Here is a 6,079-nt window from a genome sequence, read left to right as displayed (position 1 = left end):
CAGCACATAATATGCAATCAGCAAATATCCACTAAATAAATAAGTCAGTCTGTGACGTTCCCCACCAATGACCAGCAGGTGGGAGTCACCCTGACTTCAGATACTCAGGCCCCTCACCCTTTCTCACATCCAGTCTCTAAGGTTGACACACAAAGGGTGGTGCCTGCCTGCGCATTTGTGAAAGCAGAAAACAGATGGAAGTGGGAGGTGGGAAATTAAAAACAAACAAACAAAAATTCAGAAATGCTGCCTTTGCAATCAGGAGGTGGGGATTCATGCCCCAGGTCTGAACCTGACTTTCTTTTTGACCTTGTGGTGCCTCCCTCCTCTCCACCCTTGACCTCCAGACTGTGTCTATTCACCTGTTAAAGGTGAGGGTTGGACTAGATCTGTGGTTTTCAAATCAGCAGAACTATTTTGACAAAATCTTTAGGGCTGGTCTGAGGTATAAAAGAGATAAAAGGGGGCTGGTCTGATTAAGAGGCTGATGGAATCCGGCACCCCATAGCTCCGACACCCCCAGACCCCACATTTCTCCCAGGGAAGGGGGTGTGGCTCCAAGGTACACAGTCTGTGAGCTGCTGGTCTAGACTCCCGGTGTGTGTGTGTGTGTGTGTGTGTGTGTGTGTGTGTGTGTGTGTGTGTGTGTGTGTCTGTCCGTCCTTGGCGCCTCCCAGTGGAGATGCCCAGCAAGTGCAGCCCCTTATGGGCCCCTGGCTTCCTGCTGATGGCCCCTTTGGCTGGGACACCCGCTGTCTCAGTGATCTTGATGGATGTTGACAGCAATTAGCAGAAAGAGAGAGAGATTTCCCTGTAGAAAGATGGGAACATTTATTAAGCACGTCATGCCAGGAGGCAGAACACAGCCCAAAATTCATTAGTATTTAAGGCCAGCAAGCCATCCCATTCTCACTGAAGGGTTAAAGGGAAACCCAAACTCCATAAATAAGGGCTACTAGGACCTTTTAAATCTTGGCTTGCAGCAGAGTGGAGTTTCCATCTCTCTAATTTGCTGTCCTATTCCCCAGGCATGTCAGGGCTGATACGAGTCTGGGGGTTTCATTAAATCAAGCACCTGCCAGGTGGAAGCCGGCTTCACTGTCAGAGACGTGGCCAAACCAGCCATGAGCAAACATCCAGCAGGAACCTCAAGCGCTGCGCTTCCAAACGGGCTGCCTCCTCTGGAACCCTAAAGGCTTGCCTTTTTTTAACAAATCACATTAGGGGTTCTTAGCATACCAGAATGCTGCCACTTTGCTTTTGTCTTTCATCTCTCGTTCCCACTCACAGGGTGGTTTTTGAGTCCACCCTGAGTGCGCAGTGAGTACCTTCTATGTAGCAGGCTGTGTGCCAGACCCTGGGAGGCAGAGCTAATTATTCATATCTAAATGGTCCCAGCCCTCAAGGAGATCTCAGTGTTGGGGTAAGGGTGACGATCCTTGCTGGGACAGGTGCCTGTCATGCAAAGACAGAGAAGGGGAGCCTGACCCAGTTTCAGAAGGGTTTATGAGAGCTTCTCAAAGCAAGAGCACCCGGGGAAGAGGCAACCCAATGGGGAAGGGCATCCCCAGGACTGGGAACTGCATATGCAAAGTCACAGAGGAGGACGGAGCAGAATGGGCATAGGGCTCTGCAAGTTTGGAAAGGTGGGAAAGTAGGGAACAAGTGGGTACAGAGAAGGAGGAGGCCCATGAGTTAGGCAGGGGTGAGGTCATGAACTCTTAGAGGCTTAGCCAAGGAATTGGAAATTTAGCCCCAAATAGAAGGGGAGTCACAAAAAGTTCTAAGGTGATAGCAATAGTCTTTTTTATGGAAATCTTTCAAAATCAACTTTAATCAGCTTAAATAAGAAATTCTAGAGATTACTGGCTTCAGGTATGGATGGATCCAGGTGCTCAGTTGATAACATCAGGACTCAGTCTTCCCATGTCTTGAACCTGTGCTGACCTCAGTGTCAGACAGACCTTCTCTGCGTGGTGTCTGCTGGCAGTTGCAAACTGACCTAAGAACTGGTATTATCTAATATTCACTAAGTGGCTACTCAGTCCTGACAATATTTTCAATATTTATTAAATTCTCAACCATATCATTAAAGGGGGTGATATTTTAACCTGATGGGTTCTCACCGTCTTGAATGTACAGAAATGGGTACACCCAGCGTGCTCTTTTCAGTGCAAACAGACCTACGTGTAAACGATGGCACCTGACTTTGGGCCAGTTACTTTACACATCCTTTCCACAAGGATTTTCTGAGCACCTGTGAGGAGCCAGGCATTCACTGGGGACACAGCCATGAATAGAAAAATAAGGTCACCGCTCGCTTGCAGAGCAGTGTTAAAAGGTCAGGACACGAATTAGCTCTTGTTTCTCTCCCTTCAGAGAGTCCAAAGGGATCAGAGCTAAAATTAGCCCTCAGCCGGGGTCTCACTGCCCCTTCCTGTTCCCAGCGGTCTGTTTCTTCTTCTCAGACAGGCGACCCGAGCCCGCTCACGGCCAGACGCTGAGGCTGACAGCCTCTTCCTGCCTCTTTCTCGCCCCCGGGTTCCCTTTCCCCTGGGGATTGGCTCTTCCTCTATTTCAGGCTTCGCTCACTGAGACAATGAGGCAAAGAGGTTAAAGAGATCAAGTCTGGGGCCAGACTACCGGGCTCAGCCACACACCGCCGTGTGATCTCAAGCAAATGGCTTAACCTCTTCGGGCCCCAATTCTCTAATCTACCAAATGGATGCAAAGACGATGATTTTCATTCCCAAGGGTCGCGCAGGGGCAGTGGTGGATGGAGGAGTGCCCGAAGCACTAACTCATGGCGGTTTCTAGTAGTTCAGGCCAAGGAAGAGCTTCTCAGGTTATTAACGAGGCCCAGATATCCTTCACCCACTGGCCTCTGCACTGGGCTTTGTGTCCGAGGCTCAGCTAATGATCCTGGGGTACTTTCCTTCCCTTTTCTATGTCCGAGCACAGCCCTTCTTCTTCCCCTATTGCTATCCAGAGCTCCATTTGCTTTTTCCTGGATCCTCTGCCCATAATATCATCGAAAAGTGCCCCAGTGTCACCCTGACATCTAACACAAGCCCTTCCCTCTGTGATCGCCAAGGGTTGGCTGTGATTTCCTCTGTTGGGAAGGATCAGTATGCAGAGAATTGCCTTCTCCCTCCTGCTTGGCCCTGATGTGCAGCAAGAGAGAAAACCAGTCGCTTACCCCTCCAGACAAGGCCCCCAAAACTGCTAGGAGCTGCCATCCCCTCCCGCTCCCCTGCTCCCGTTCACATGGTCTTCCCCAGGCTGGCTGGGCGGGGCGGTGGTGGTTCCGGCTCCTAGCCCTCCTTGGGCTGCGGCCTTGACTGAAGTAATCAGGGAGGCAGGCTGCAGCCACTCAGCCTGAAGGCCACCTGTTCCAAATTTGAAAATCCATTCACTTGGGAAAAGCAGAGAGTCCCTCGGGGAGTCGGTGGATTTCACTTCACTGAACATTGCTTTGGGCAAATAAGCAATCTTATTTCCTCTTCCCTGCCCCTTAAAAACATCAATGAAGTGTTTTGTGGTGTTGCTGACAGCACATGTCACTTCGAAGCTGGAAATAAAATCTTCTTTGAGCTATTTATAACCGCCTGGCAAGTGGAAGGCAGTGGGAAGGGAAGAAAGACTCAAGCGGGAATCGTGGGGTGAGCTGAGTGCCAGCCCCTCCACCTCCCGGCTGTGCAGAGAGCTGCACGTGTCACCCAGCAGCCCTGAAGCCCAGCTCTCACCTGGAAAGGAGGGGGGACGACCCTCACGCCTGCCTACGGAGGGTATAAGGCAAGGGTGTGGGAGGGAGGACAACGGGAAATGAGGGAGGACACCGCACACTCTACAAGTTTGAAAGGGGTGTGCGCCTAAACTGTAAAGTGCTTCTGCAAGTGAAGCTTCAAAGAAACAGGGATCTTTGTTCGAAGCAGGGGTTTTTAACTTGGGATCCAGGTTCTAAACAGCTTTAGGGGGTCTAGAAACCACCTGTAATGGTATCTGAAAGTTTGCAGGGCAACGTACAGCTCTCTGCAGAGGCCTTTCTCTTACATTAAAGTATTAAAACCCAGGAGAGGCCAAACCCAGCACCCAGGTGGAACAGAGGGCTGCAGCCTCTAATGCCCACTGGATCCGGGCAGGTCACCTGGTCGGCAGACTGAGTGAGTCTGGGAAACGATGTATCCGTGGGGTTAGCGGCAAATTGGGAGCTACCCCTGCAAAAGGGAGCGAGCCCCACTCAGCTCCGAGACACTTGCCAACCCAGAACGTGGGCCCCAGTTTTCCCCAGTCTTTTCTTTTTAAGGAAAAAAATTGAAATTCAGATTTTTATTTATAACCCTCCACTTTTTTTTTCCTTCAGCTAATTCACAATTTTAAAAATTGTTTCAGTTAAACAAAAGCTGGATTCAGCCCGAAGACCACTATTTTGTAAATTCTGTTCCAGAGTCTCCTGGTGAGACGTTGCCACAGCTGCTCAGGGAGAACCCAAGTCCAGCGTCGTGACTCCTCCAGCTCCAAAACTGAGCAATCGTGGCTCCCTCTCAGGCCACAGATGCCAGGGTCACTCCACACCTTCACCCGAGCTGGGAACCTGCACCCCAGCACCTCGTCCCTCAGTCTCCCGTTGGATCCATGTCTGAATTCCTGTCCATCACCCCTCAGAGCCTTCCCTCCACTCAGGCCTCGTCATCTCCTGGGCTCTGCCTGGTCTGTGCCCACCTCTCTCGCCATCATGACCACGGCTGCTAACTGTCCCCGACCACCAGCCTGTCCCTTCTTCCTGCACCCGGGGAATCTGGACAGGTGGGTGCACCACTTGTCTCTGCCACACACGGGACAAAGGAGGCCAAGCCACTCACTTCCTTGAACCTCAGGTCCCAATCAGTTCCCAGTTCTCCTTGGGGGGTCCTACAACCCATCACGAACCCTGGTCCCCACTCAAATCCTTTCCCCAAATTCATTCCTTGTATCAGAATCACTTTTCCTTCCCTGGGGAGGAATAAGTAGGTCATAGGTGTGGAGAAAAATGTCGACAGTGCTCCTCCCAAGCCCTTCCCTCCGGGAAAGCAGAATTTCCCTCCCGCTACAGAAACACGAAGAGTTGGAAGTGAGTTCCTACACAATGCACTCCTCCCATCACTCCCTGATTGCACGCATGTGCACACGCACACACAGAACCAAGCTATGTATTCTCATAAAAGCTGCCCCTTCCTTGCCTTCTTCTAGGCCCCCCGTTACTTGCACAACCCCAGGCCAGGAAAGTCAGTGGAGTGGAGAATGGGGCTGCAGAGGGAAACGGCAGCATTGATTCTAACGCTCTGGGTCACTCCAAAGCCTAGACGGTGATGGAGAGCCAAGTCGACTGACAGGGACGAGGGATGCTCAGCTGGACGAATAGACTTGACAAGCTGGCTATGATTATCTCTGCCACAGGTCCTCAGCTCCAGGAAATTCGAGGAGACAGAAATCCAGACAGCCTGAGTCCTGGCGAGGCAGGCTAGTTAAGGAAAGTCCTCCCCCGCGTATGTACTCGCTAGAAAGGTCTTCGCTGCTGTTGGCTATTTGCCAGAGAGCCAGGCCCGGAAGACAGCTTGAAGGAAAAGGAGAAAACTGTTGTATGTGGGGCTGTGACGGGGGGGCAGTGTGTGACAATGTGTGGATCGGGATGGGCAGGGAAAACAGAACACAATTTGTCTAAGTAATAAATCCAGGAACTTCCCTCCAAGGGTGTGCCTGGCACAAAGGTGATGCTCAGGGCGTGTGGTAAGGATGGTCTCTGTAATTTGGGGGAGCTGAAACGGTGAGCGGGGTTTTGGAATCAGGCATGCCCAGGTTTGACTCCTGATCACTGAGACTATGCAGGGACCTAAAGAGACCAAAAGTGAGTTTCATCTACTTAACATACACATTAATTTTAATTAATTTTACGTTTAAATTTTTCCTTCATTTTATTTTCATTAACATACTAGTTTTTGTTTTCCTTGCATTTAGTATCATGCTAAAATACAGATGTCATTCCTCCATTTAATCATATATTCATGTATTCATTCATTCATTCATTCCATAGAATAAGAAG

Source organism: Camelus bactrianus, chromosome 25 (assembly GCF_048773025.1).
Source record: "Camelus bactrianus isolate YW-2024 breed Bactrian camel chromosome 25, ASM4877302v1, whole genome shotgun sequence".
Taxonomy (NCBI): domain Eukaryota; kingdom Metazoa; phylum Chordata; class Mammalia; order Artiodactyla; family Camelidae; genus Camelus; species Camelus bactrianus.
This window is presented reverse-complemented; position numbering follows the sequence as displayed.